Source organism: Lissotriton helveticus, chromosome 11 (genome assembly GCF_964261635.1).
Source record: "Lissotriton helveticus chromosome 11, aLisHel1.1, whole genome shotgun sequence".
Lineage (NCBI taxonomy): Eukaryota > Metazoa > Chordata > Amphibia > Caudata > Salamandridae > Lissotriton > Lissotriton helveticus.
Window position 1 is genome coordinate 1208340557 of NC_136072.1, and position 14390 is coordinate 1208354946.

Sequence of the window (14390 nt, forward strand, 5' to 3'; positions counted from 1 at the left end):
GGGAAATGATTGTGGTTCCTCGCCCCCCCCTCCCAAATCTGGGGGTGGGGGCATGATCCCCTGCGTCCCCCACACTTCCCACGCCCAGGGAGTTCACGGTATTTTTCACCTCTGCCTCATCCAAAGCCCCCTTTGGATATATTTCTCTGCTCATACAGTATTATACTCACATTCAATGTTCACTCCAGCTGCAGACTGCGTCATACCATCGCCGCTCAGGACCTCCCTTGGAGGACCAATCACCGTCGTCCCCGCCTGAGGCCTTCCTCTTGCTTCGACCCACTCTCTCCACCCCCGACATACATGGTGCACAGTTTGCTGGCGCCTCTGCTTTTACTTCCCTTAGCTTCATATTCTAGCTAATATACACCATTTTATAGAACACTAACAGGTAACAATATCATTCACTATTCGCATAATTAAACAAGCATTTTCAATGCAATAGGTCTCCCATTTCGTGAGGTGGCACTTCTGCTGTTGGATCAATCTTCACAGTGGAGTGTCACCGACAGTAAGTGCTTCCAGCTCACACTCACAGCCTGTGCTGCACACACTCACAGCCTGTGCGTCCAGCTCACACTCACAGCCTGTGCTTCCAGCACACTCTCATAGCCTGTGCGTCCAGCACACACTCAGAGCCTGTGCGTCCAGCTCACACTCACAGCCTGTGCGTCCAGCACACACTCACAGCCTGTGCGTCCAGCACACACTCACAGCCTGTGCGTCCAGCACACACTCACAGCCTGTGCGTCCAGCACGCACTCATAGCCTGTGCATCCAGCAAACACTCACAGCCTGTGCGTCCAGCACACACTCAGAGCCTGTGCGTCCAGCACACACTCACAGCCTGTGCGTCCAGCACACACTCAGAGCCTGTGCGTCCAGCACACACTCACAGCCTGTGCGTCCAGCACGCACTCATAGCCTGTGCATCCAGCAAACACTCACAGCCTGTGCGTCCAGCACGCACTCACAGCCTGTGCGTCCAGCACACACTCACAGCCTGTGCATCCAGCACGCACTCACAGCCTGTGCGTCCAGCACACACTCACAGCCTGTGCGTCCAGCACACACTCACAGCCTGTGCGTCCAGCACACACTCACAGCCTGTGCGCCCAGCACACACTCACAGCCTGTGCGTCCAGCACGCACTCATAGCCTGTGCGTCCTGCTCACACTCATAGCCTGTGCGTCGAGCACACACTCACAGCCTGTGCGTCCAGCACACACTCACAGCCTGTGCGTCCAGCACACACTCACAGCCTGTGCGTCCAGCACACACTCACAGCCTGTGCGTCCAGCACACACTCACAGCCTGTGCTTCCAGCTATACACTCACAGCCTGTGCTTCCAGCACACACTCACAGCCTGTGCGTCCAGCACACACTCACAGCCTGTGCGTCCAGCACACACTCACTGCCTGTGCTTCCAGCTATACACTCACAGCCTGTGCGTCCAGCACACACTCACAGCCTGTGCGTCCAGCACACACTCACAGTCTGTGCTTCCAGCTATACACTCACAGCCTGTGTGTCCAGCACACACTCACAGCCTGTGTGTCCAGCACACACTCACAGCCTGTGCGTCCAGCACACACTCACAGCCTGTGCTTCCAGCTATACACTCACAGCCTGTGCGTCCAGCACGCACTCACAGCCTGTGCGTCCAGCACGCACTCATAGCCTGTGCGTCCAGCACGCGCTCATAGCCTGTGCGTCCAGCACACACTCATAGCCTGTGCGTCCAGCACACACTCATAGCCTCTGCGATCAGAGCACACGCATAGCCTGTGCGTCCAGCTCGCACTCATAGCCTGCGCGTCCAGCACACACTCACAGCCTGTGCGTCCAGAGCACATGCATAGCCTGTGCGTCCAGCTCGCATTCATAGCCTGCGCGTCCAGCACACACTCATAGCCTGTGCGTCCAGCACACACTCACAGCCTGTGCGTCCAGCACACACTCATGGCCTGTGCGTCAAGCTCACACTCATAGCCTCTGCGTCCAGCTCACACTCACAACCTGTGCGTCCAGCACACACTCACAGCCTGTGCGTCCAGCTCACACTTGTAGCCTGTGCATTCAGCACACACTCACAGCCTGTGCGTCCAGCTCACACTCGTAGCCTGTGCATCCAGCACACACTCATAGCCTCTGCGTCCAGCACACACACACAGCCTGTGCATCCAGCACACACTCAAAGCCTGTGCATCCAGCACACACTCAAAGCCCGTGCGTCCAGCTCACACTCATAGCCTGTGCGTCCAGCACACACTCATAGCCTCTGCGTCCAGCACACACTCAAAGCCTGTGCATCCAGCACACACTCGTAGCCTGTGCGTCCAGCACACACTCATAGCCCGTGCGTCCAGCTCACACTCATAGCCTGTGCGTCCAGCACACACTCATAGCCTGTGCGTCCAGCACACACTCACAGCCTGTGCGTCCAGCACACACTCACAGCCTGTGCGTCCAGCACACACTCACAGCCTGTGCGTCCAGCTCACCCTCATAGCCTGTGCGTCCAGCACACACTCATAGCCTGTGCGTCCAGCACACACTCACAGCCTGTGCGTCCAGCACACACTCACAGCCTGTGCGTCCAGCTCACCCTCATAGCCTGTGCGTCCAGCACACCTTCATAGCCTGTGCGTCCACACACACTCACAGCCTCACCAGGGCTCCAGAGGACTCCGTGTCACCAGGGCACCATAGGACTCCGTGTCACCATAGGACTCCGTGTCACCAGGGCGCCAGAGGACTCCGTGGCGCCATAGGACTCCGTGTCACCAGGGCACCATAGGACTCCGTGGCACCAGGGCGCCAGAGGACTCCGTGTCACCAGGGCGCCAGAGGACTCCGTGGCGCCATAGGACTCCGTGTCACCAGGGCCCCAGTAGGTGCTAAGGGTAGTAGCAGCAAGGTCAGATCAAGAGATGAAGGCGGTGCAGTATTCTCAGCCTCCAGAGGGAACATTATCAGGGTGGATAATTAAGGGGACAACTGTCAAAAGTGTCTCAGTAGGAGAAAGGCTCAACTCCATTCTCAAGATCTGCAGTGAGGTGGTGGGCTTGGTTTTCGGGGTAGGGAGTTCCATGTTCAGGTTGCGCTGGCCGAGAAAGATTATGCCATGAGTCGATCCTATGTAAGGTTGGAGGCTCTAACGGCAAAGCTTCAGCGATTCACGATGTCCAGGTGACCATATCAACCGGCCTACATCCACAAACACAAACCGGAACACCTCCGCACCCAATGGGACCTCCTCACTACGCAAGACAACATCTCGAGTCAACACCAGAACGACCTTCACACAGGCCATCATCACCAGAAGGCTGGAGTACGGAATCGCACTTTATGTAGGAATCGTGGCACGCCTCCTGAAGAGTCTTCAGACAATATAGAATGCAGCAGCGAGACTCGTCCTCGACCTGCCTAGAAGGACCCACATCGCACTCCACCTCAGGAAACAACACTGGCTCCCGATACAGAAGAGATGCCAGTTCAAGATGCTGAACCACACCTACAAAGCCCTACACAACAAAGGACCTGCATACCTCTACAAACAACTGACCTTCCACGAACCCACAGACACCTCCGGTCTGCCTCAAACTTCCTTGTAGACACCCCCCGGATCCGCCAAGCCAACAGCAGAGGACAGTCCTTTTCGTACGTGTTATCCAAGACATGGAACACCCTTCCCCGGCACCTAAGGTCTGCCTGTTAGAAATGGGATTCCTGGCTGGCTGAGGTTGGTACCAAAGCCAGGCAGAAATCACCACTCCCAATCAGGGCAAGGGAACTACTCCTCAGAATGACCCCTGCTCACCATTTTAGGTAGTGTGGCGCCAGCAGACAAGGCTAAACTTCGGGGCGCTACAGTTAAGCATTTATGACCTTTCACAGTAAGACACACTGACTCCCCCCACAAATGGACACCAGGCGGTATTTCTATAAAAATATGTACTTTATGTAAAAATATATCTATATATGCAGGCAGATAACACAAGGCAAGGCCACAATACTTTAAATATGCCAGAGTTCTTTGGGGATTGTTTAAAACGATTTTGGTTCACTTGGCTATGGTCTCAGTCTTTTAAGAATTCTGCTTTGAGTTTCTTTCTCTCGTCTTACAATGATTTAGGTAGGTTTCAACCCCTTTTGTGGCTCTAGAACCAGTTGCACGCTTTGTAGCGCTTCGTGCGCTTCGAATGGGTGAAATCCCGACACCCCTTCCGATGCTCACGCCTCCCGCGTGAGCCGGTGTACGCGGCGTACCGCTTCCGACAACGAGGCATACGGGGCTGTCACTAGGTCGCGCACCAGCTACAAATGTGCTTCGAGGCTCAAGTACGCTTCAGTTTGGCAAGGCGCTTCGGGTCTCAAATGCGCTTCAGGTGGACAATGTGAAGCGTACAGCTTTAACTACGACCCTCAGCGTATGGTTTCTCTAAAACCAGCAGAAGCACACAGTTTAGCACTACGGGGAAATAAAACGTTGCGGGCCCCGAGCCCGGTGTGTGCAAGTTCGTGCTTGAGCGCGACGGTCCTCAGTCTACCAGGCAGGCAGACGAGTTGGTGCGCTTGGGAGCACGAGACGTACCTTGGGGTCTGCAAACACAGTGGCGAGTTCTCGAAGGCGGGGCTCGGCACGGGGGCCTCCGGTACGGTCCGTACTGGGGGAGGATTCCCTTGATGTGCGGCGCGGCCTCTCCACAGGTCAGAGGGCACAGCGGGGCGTCCGGGTGCGTTCATAGCGCACGGGCGGCCGTCCAGTCTATAGAGGTGCGCTCGTGAGACCAGGATTCCGGCAGGAGGGGGCAGACAGCACTCCAGGTCCCTACAGATAGCGAGCAGTAGCAGAGGAGCAGACGGCCTGACCCGAGGGGCAGAGAGCGGCTCTGGGCAGAGCGAGGCTCTCAACGGGCAAAAGGGCGGGCCGCTCCCGAGTGCCACAACTCTAGGAGGGGGCGAGGGGGGACGCAGTCTTGCCTCCAGCGGGAGGAACACACGGCTCTGTTGCAGACGAGCCAAGGCACAGAGAACCAACTAGTCCTGGGGTTCAGTTCAAGGGGCAAGTTCAATCAAGCCCTTGGAGAAAGTTTCAGCACAAGTCAGCAAAGTCCTCTTTAGGTCTCTTCCTCTCCTTCCTCAGCAAGGCAGACAGCAGGCCAGTCCTTCCAGCTTCTTCTTAGTCCTTCTAGTTGGGCAGAGGTTCATTGTGGGAAACAGGATCTAGTTTGTTAGGAGCAGGGCTCCTACTTTTATACAGCTTTTCTTTTGTTCTGGCAGGCCAGGGATAACTTCTGTGCATAACTTCTTCAGTCTCTGAGCACTGTGTTGGGTAAACTCGGGTCTCTCCTTTCAGGGAGCAGGGGTGGCACATCAGACGCTCCACAGGAGGTGGAGCCAGCATTGTGTGGACAGGGGCAGCTTGGAGTACTTTGTTGACAGGCTACCCCCTTCCTGGGCAAGGTGCCGGCTGAGTCATCAGTCGCTCCCCAGGAGGTGGAGCCAGCATTGTGGTGGCAGAGCACAGCCCTATTCAGAGTCCAGGGGCACTCCCACCTCCCACCAAGGTGTGATCCCTCCATTCACCACCTGTCATCCCCCAGCCCTGTCACTCACACATCCCAGACAGTCAGATACACATCCTAGCAGAGGCGGGCTGAAATGGTTAGGCAAGCAAATGCTAGCTTTCTAAAAGTAGCATTTGCGAACACAGGATTTTAAAATAAACTTTACTAAAAGAAGTATTTTATTATTCTGAGTTCAGGTGTACTAAACTTTACTTTCTACCATGTTCCCTGAGCCTGCTCGGATTATAGGGTGTAATAATTCCAGCAGCCCATCTTGGCCTAAGAGAACAGGTAGCCTTACAATAGTGAAAACGAAATTGGCTGTAATTCACTATTAGGACATGCCACACACATCAGAGCATGTCCTACCTTATGCTTACAATGCACCCTGCCCTTGGGCCTACCATAGGGGTGACTAATATGAAGTTATGGGAAGGTTTAGAGGCTGGCAAGTGTGTGCACTTGCCCAGCCACCATGACAGTACCAGACTGCACGCAGGTTCTGCAATGGCAGACCTTAGACACATTTTAAAAGGCTGCTTCTGTGGGTGGCGCAACCAGCGCTGCAGGCCCACTAGCAGTATTGGCATTCACAAGCCCTGGCACTCCTGGTACACTCTACTGGGGACTGACAGTAAATCCAATGAACCAATCATGGACATCAATCACATATACATTTTGCACAGGGAGAGCATATGCACTTTAGTACTGGACAGCAGTGGTAAAGTGCCCAGAGTCATTAAACCAACAAAAACAGGTCAGAGAGAATATTGGAGAAAGGCAAAAAGTTCAAGGATGACCCTGCCAAGAGGGCCAAGTCCAACACTGCCCCATCACTCCACCAAATCAGGAGAGAACTCAAGACCTGGATGTTCAAATGAGATTTGACCATACAGGAGCCACAAGCGCCTCAAGTCCCAATCAGGTGACTTGCCGCGCTGTGTAAATGTCTGATTGAAAGGGCTGGTTGGTCCAGGTGTGAATATGCAGTAGTTGATTCGAAGAGTAAATAAGGAGGAATTGGGTTTTGCAAAGGTCCTTTTGAGGTTGTGAGAAGTGAACCAGTCTGGAACGGAGTTTAATGGTGGCTAGATGAGACATGTTGTTACTGGATGGGACTTTTAAGTAGAGTTGGGTGTCACCTGCATACTGGTGGTAGGCGATCCCCTCCTTTCTTAGTAGAACTCCCAGAGGTTTGATGTAGAGGTTGCACAGGGTAAGACCAAGGATGGAACCCTAGGAGACTCCTTGATCGACTGTCTTCAGTGAAAAGAGACGATTATCAAAAGTGATCCTCTGTGTCCTACCCATGAGGAAGGTGCACATCATTTCAGGGCACACCCTGGCAATGCCCATCCAATTATTTTCATAGTATATCAAGAAGTATGTGGTGATTTGCGTTATCAAATGCTGCAGACAGATCGATGAGTATCAGGAGATGGCAGAATCCAGGACTCGAAGAGGATCAACCTCGCAAGAGCGACTACGCGGAGCAGCGCGGTTCCAGTGTCTCACCCTTGATTGAAGCCCGAGTGGAATCCCCCCAGAAGGTGGTTGTATTGATGTGTTGGGCAAGTTCCTCTTTTGAAGATTTTTGCAAGAAAAGGCAGGTTGGAGATAGAGTGAAAGTTGAAGTCATCCACAAAAGCTTCTTGAGAAGTGGGTGACTGGGTTGTTTAGTGGGAGTCGGGGAATGATCCTTGACTGAGCGAAGATGCTCCATCAGTTTTGGCCAGTAAGGGTGCATAAGCTGGTAAAGATCTTTGTTAATGTTACGCGGAATGGAATCCGCAAACTATTTTGAGGGTTTGCTTTTAGTGATGTTTTCAAGTAAGACTTCCTCCCCGATTATGTAAGAGGTTCGTCATTAGTTCTTGGCTTTGCAAACCACGGTGGGGGTAGGACATTCATCTTGGCATAGAAGGGGTTGAACTTCGGAGCCAAAAAATGGTGGAAACTCTTCTGCTTTCTTGGAGGGGAAATCAAATTTGATGGAAGTGGGCAAGGTGACCAGTGCAGCAGGTGCAGTGGCATCGGGGCCGACTGAATCCACCTAAACTTTTTTTCCTATGAAACAAGGGAATTAGGGGTATTTTCTGTGCATACATCAGGGGTCCTGGCTCCCTTGCTACAATGTTGCCGCTAACATGCAGGTATTTGGCGCCCCCTCCTGTTCCACGGTTGTCAGTGCAGAGCCTACAATAACACAATAGATGATGGTTCCTAATTAACAAGACATGTCAAAATCAAAATGTGGCATACACACCATGAAGTGGTCATTTGATTTTCCGTCAGAGGTCAAACCTGTGTTTTATGTTCCTGCTTCTTTTGGTTACCCACAAGGAGGAGGGTTCCTACCTCTGCGTGTTTCTAAGTGAACCGTTTTTTACCTTAGTTTTACAGCCTTCCTTCGTTTTACAGATGTAAGGGAAGAAGTGTCCAGATTGTAGTATTATGATTTTAAGAATATTGAGATAGCCTATATATAAGAGAACAATACTGGCCGAATACCATATTACTGACTGTTTCCTCAAAGGAGTCAAAGGACAGCTACATTTAGAGGAGAATCACACTGTGAGTAGGAACAGTACTTGCACGAGCCTGATGAAATTAATTGCAGGATTTGAAGGCTGGTACAGCAGAAAACAATACTTAAAGAGTGGACACAAGGCTGAAGACTTCTTACACCAGGAAGAGAGACTTGCAAATTAGACTGGTGGCTGAAGGCTACTACTGCTTGGTTCACTGAATTGGAGAGATGTACTTGACTGAAAGAATATTTACCTCTTGCCTTTCTTCGTGAAAACTCTTCTGTTAGAGCTTCCACATTTCATTTTTTTGCGTGATCACTATCAGTGCTTAAAGTTGCAAGCCCTGAGAGCCTTTCCTGCGTCATTGTGCTTCGTAGATAGTTCTTGATTAATTTTAACTTTGAGAAGGACCTTTCTGACCTGGCTACAGTAACAGGAATTGTAAGAAAACGTTTCAGTGCTGTTGCAACATCCAATACACTGGGCAGAATTGCGTAGTTTCTCATGAATAAAAGGTCAGCCAGATCCTTTGTGCCACCTGAGATAAGTTGTATTTGTTCTTTCAACACTGCTTTGAAAGTGATGAGTTGTTGTGGAAACTCCAGGGACAGGTCTTTGTCGTAATGAGCTGCCTGGGTCATGGCTGCTTCAAACAACTCCTCCTCGCTAGCTTTGAGGATTCCTGAAGGCATCATGAAATTAATGCATTGGATCATGGTGTTGATACCAGCAAACCCAGTTTTTATCTGATTATCAATAATATCTATGTTAGCATAAAACACAGACACCTTAAAATTGTCTTCGGGATTGCATAGTCTTTGGTCTTCACAGAGTTCATCGAAGTGCTTTTTTTGCATCGTGGTCGTTTTTGTGTAAAATGCAATTAAATGCCCCATGCAGCAGCAAGTGAAGATGTTGAGCTTTTAACATCTTCAAACTGTTCTCTGAAACTGGCACACGTATTTGCTGCGCTACTTAGCATATTTGATGCTTGTAAAAGGTCCAGATCTTTAGACTGAAGCAGTTTGGACACAATATTTATTGTCTACAGCACTTTGGATTGGATTACATTCATTAACACAAACTCAAAACTCTCCCTGCCCTTCCTAAGACCCTGAGCTTCCGTGTGCTCTTCAACCTTTTTAGACTGCAGCAAAATGGTAGTGAGTGCTTGCATGATGTCCATAAAACGATAGCGTAGAGCATGGACAGCATCATGTCTGGATGCCCAACGTGTTGGACAGAGTCTCTTCAGTGTTGACTTTGAATGAGTTGTGCTCTCTCTTGTAGTTGCAAGAAGTTCCCACCATTTGATGCTTTGGCTGAAAAATAAATATAATTTCTGTAGAATGTCATAAAATTCAGAAATTTCAGGAATGTGCATTGTAGGACCTGGAGTCACCAGTTCCCCGGGGGTAGCCTGGCACGAGCAGGTAGGCACCCGAAGGCTCAGGTGTTAAGTGACTACACAACACACACATCCACTGAGACAATAACTGCACACACAATGACTGAGACCACACCAGAATGCTGGATTCAAATCAATAAGTTATTTATATAAGATTAGCAGCAGGTTGATAAAAAATTCACAGGTGTATAACTTATTATCTTCTCTTAAAAACACACGGGCTGCATCACTCAGCAATAAATACTAAAATGAATAAATATTAAATATTAGATGACTGTAGGTCTGGCAACAGCCTTGCTCTTAATTCGCACCTGCAAGGAATTCTTTTTAAAGGTATTCAATCAACATTGCATCGGTGTAAGAATTGGGACCACCAGTTCTCTTGGGGGGTAGCTTGGCTCGAGCAGGAAGGCAGCCAGGGGCTTACGTGCAAAGTAGCTACTCAACACACTCATCCACTGAGGCCATAAGTGGGCGCAATAATGGAGACCACACCAGTACTTTTGATTGAAAATCAATGTCTTTTATATTGGCTTCAGATCAAGGCAATCAATGCATTAGCATTTCATTAGCATTTCATTAAAGTACCTCATTAAAGCATTTCATTAAGCATTTTGATCAGGTGAGCAAAACATCCAATAACACAGCCTGTTGCAATATACTCTTCAGCAGGCTAAAGGGGGGGTACTTTCATAAACCAAGAACTGGCATTTCAGGAAGCAGACTTGAACATTAACATATAAACAGTTCATCACAGGTAAACATTTCATTGAAGTAGCAAGGGGGTAGATTATTCAGCAGTATAGCACATCCCCATAGATACTCTAGGAAGCCCGCCCCTGCAAGAAATTCAATACAAGGCATGTAATCCACAATTCAATTAGCAGGCATGTACCGTTAATTTGAAATAAGCCTGTCTTCAGGCATGCACAGTTAATTTGGAATGAGCCTTTAAGTTTAACCAAGGCCCCATAGTCATGAGAGGCTCATTGGGGGCCAACGGGGCCCAGTCTCAGTTCTCCCCGGGGGAGGGGTGGACTCGGGTCCTTGTCCGGCCTCCTGCCCTCCTCCCCGGGGGGGGTTACCTTAAGGCGTCGGCCCTCCGGGGCCCTTGCGATGGCTCGGGGGCAGGCGGATTGGCTTCGGTCCTGCCGGGGCCTCACTCGGCCCGGTGCGGTGCAGGGAGCAGATGCGGGGCACCGGCGCCGGGAACGAGTGAATTTAACATGAGGGGCAAATCGGAGGAGGCTCTCCTGCTTCACGGCCCCCTCCGCGACGAGTCTGTGCTTTCTCCGCGCCTCCAGGCACAACCACGGCCCGGGGACCAATCCGAGCAGGGGCCGGGGCTGTCAGAACCAATCACAGGGCCCACCTCGGGGGCGCGCCAGCCAGGACCAATGGCTGCGCGGCGCTCCGAGGGGCGGGGCGAAGGAGCTCCCCTGCCACGTGGGGCGGGAGCTGGCTTCAGGCCTACTGCGGCCTAGGCTTCTGACACAGACAGGAATTGATTAGGCCCAGGGACAGGGGCCTCCAGTCATGACCCAGCCGGGTCGATGTTCACGGCAGCCTCCACAGAGCTCCGGAGGCCGGCGCAGGGACGATGGAGTCTCGGGCTGAGTGCGGCCCACACGCACACAGTGGCAGCCCTCTCCTGAGGCCAAGGGCCGCCTGGGGCAATTTCGGCGCTTCACTAGGCGCTAGAAGGACACACCACGCTTGAAAAGGATCGCGCCGGGGGGGGCTTCCAGCGCTCCTTACGGGAGCCTAGCGCTGGGGGTTTCACGGTGCTGGGGGGTCAGTTCAGTCAGCTGAGGATAGCGCTATTTACGCACGATGTGGGGCATTCCCAGCAGCTCAGTGCCTTCTAAGGACAGCTTGGTATACACATCTTTATATAATATCTAGCTAGACTCACGGACAGTACACACAGGCGGTCTACAGTGGCAGTAGATGACCTTTAACATTGGTGAGGCATAATCCTTGGTTCAAATTCCAATGAGCTTCTTCTAGAAGGGTTATCTCACACTTTCATGCACTAAGGGCCTCATTAACAGAGATTTGGCATAGGGGGTGTCAGAAGCGTTTTGCACCCTATCTACGAGATACGGTGCATTGCTGTCCTTTCAGCCAGCGCACAATTTGGTGCATAGCGCCAACACAAGCACCCTTGATCTGCGCAGTTGGCAGGGTTGCTTCCTGCATAAAAACAATCTATGGAGTCATTGTCCTCATGCTATGTGTGCTGTAGAATGCAGCACACATAGAAAGAGGAACAAGCATTGGCATAGCCAATAGGTCTCACTTTTGGGACCTTATAAGTGTTTAGTTATGCAGCACAATATTCTTGGTGCAATAACAACAACTGTTGCATGGCTAAAAACTTATAAGGCGAGACCTATTGGCTAAGCCAATGCTTGTTAACATACGTGTTTTAGAGACACTGTCAAACATCTGCATGGGTGAATGTTTATTACATTTTAAAAAACATGCTAATATAAACTAGCAACTTTTATTTGATGGCATAATTGATTTATTTTCCCTTTTTATTTTTGCTTCATTAACTTGCAATCAAAAATTACCATTGCACCAGCTTGCCAAGATCAGGCCAATTGACTTTGCTAATGCTTGTTCGAAGTGGTAGTCAATTTTTCCTCTTTTCTTAGTTCCTCTTTATTCAGTTTGTGCTGGAATCGGGCATGAAATACATAGATAAAACCAGAAAGCAAAATGTTTAGATCACAAGATGATGTCTCCACCATTCCCTTCCAACACCGCAGACTCACAGGTTACACGCCGCCACCCCCACACAATGCCACAAATAGTAGATAGGTGACATCGTCTAGCTGCTTGGGAGGGTGGGGGGGGAGGTCGGGGGGGTAATGTTGGAATTGTGCTATTCTAAGCCAATGTCTATCTATGAACAGGTGATGGCTGCCAGGTTAATGTTTTGTAAAACCTGCAACATGATTCTTCAGTATACAATGCCTACTTCTTTGAGGAGATCAGGAAACATGGCGCCCGCGTGCTGAGCGGCAGCGCACGCCCTCACCAGAAACCCCTCTCTTTCGCCCCCCATGAGAGACTCTTAGTGCTGAAGCTGTTTGGAAGTAGCGCTAGAGTAGCAGGAAAACGGCGAAATAATACCTGATATGTGGCATATCGGTCTGTAAGCTAGCCGGCTCGTGGATGTGCCTTGGAGACGTGGTGCGGGCTCCTCACCCCTCCCTCCCGCAATGTTGGGATCGTGCAGCCGTGGAGCTGAGGCGTGGCTGCAGAGCGGCGGCCCGCGGTCTCCTCCGGGGCAACGCCGGTGGAATCAGCACAAGCGGGAGCAGTGGAGGTTTGTGCCGAGACAAGGCAGCCTGCGCGCCAAACATAAGCGCTTTCTTCTCTTCGTGGCCTTTTTTTCAACAGCAGTATCAGCGGAGGAGGAGTGCGACGCCCCAGGAGCTTTTGGAGCTGTTGGAGCTGGGGAGGTACTGGTCGGTCGCGACTTGACAGACAGCAAGAGCGGCGAGAGTGGGAGTGCCGGCAAAGAGAGGGTGGGAGCCACAGGTGTGGTGGGGATAGGATATGGGAGTGCCCCAACAAAAAATACTAAGTGGCAAAGCGGGAGCCAAGCCCCGAAGAGCAAATCTAAATGGGGGAAGGGCAAAAGTGACAAAAGTGACAAACACGGTCACTGCTTTCAAGCTTCACCGGTGGCAGAAGGAAGGAGTGAGGCCAGTAGAGAGTATACTGAAAAGGGAGCTGAGAAGGACAGTTTAGATCAGACGGCCCAAGCGAGTAGGGGGGTGCGAAAGAGGGCAGAAGTAAGGAACCTAAAAAGGTCACAGAGAGTTGAAGCCCAAAAAGGCAGTGGAGATATTAACACAATCCGTATTACTCCCTCCCTGCGTTCCTTCTTTTAAAGAATTACCCCAGGTTTTGAACATCCATCAAACTAAACCCTCTGATTATTCAGACCCAGGCAGCTCCTTCCCTAATAGGGCTTCCTGTATGTCGACTGTACCCTTGGCTTTCATGGGCTCTCCCGTAAATACGACAGAACCTATAGCTCAGATGGACGAGTCAGACAGTTCCCTGTGTGTACAAGTTAATTGCGTTCCTGATACCGCAGCGCCCCCTACTTCGACCTTGACCTCGACTCCTACTCCAGCTCTGCCCGAGACACCTGTAAACTCAATCCCTGTAACCCTTGCATCGTCGGAAGCCAATGGGTCCGGGGGTTTAGCGAGTTCAGTCTGTCCTTCAATCGATGCTCTGCTTACTTCAATGAAGGCGGACATAAGGAAAGGGTTTATGGTTTCAGCAGAAAACCAAAATGAGATTAGGGCAGCATGTGACGTCCTTGAGAAAAAGTGGATCGACTGTATGAAAGGATAGAGTCTCTGGAGGGCTCTGTGGAGGTACGCAAGGCTAACCTTTGATCCGCAGAGCTAAAAATTCAATCTCTGCAAAGAGAGGGAGATGCTATTCGTTAGAGGGTGGAATCCCTAGAAAATCACTCAAGGAGGAATAACCTCCGGCTCTTGAAGATCCTGGAGGGGAAAGAAGGGAGCGACATCAAGTCTTTTGTGGTGGCCCTACTAAAGGATTCTATAATCCTTGAGGAGATACCGGATACCTTGGAGAAAGATATTCAAAGGGTTCACAGGGACCCTTTTCGCTTAAAGCCTGGTAGGGCTAAACCCAGGAAAATTTTAGTTAATTTCTTTACATATGGGGGGCGTGGCTTGGCTGCAGAACGGAATGGCTGCCTAACTGCGCAGCTCCGCCGACCGAGCAAATAATCCGATAAATATCCACACTTAAACACGAGGAATCTCGGAACTACCCGGCTACGAGTGTTACTGGCACCCTCTGCTGTGAAGAA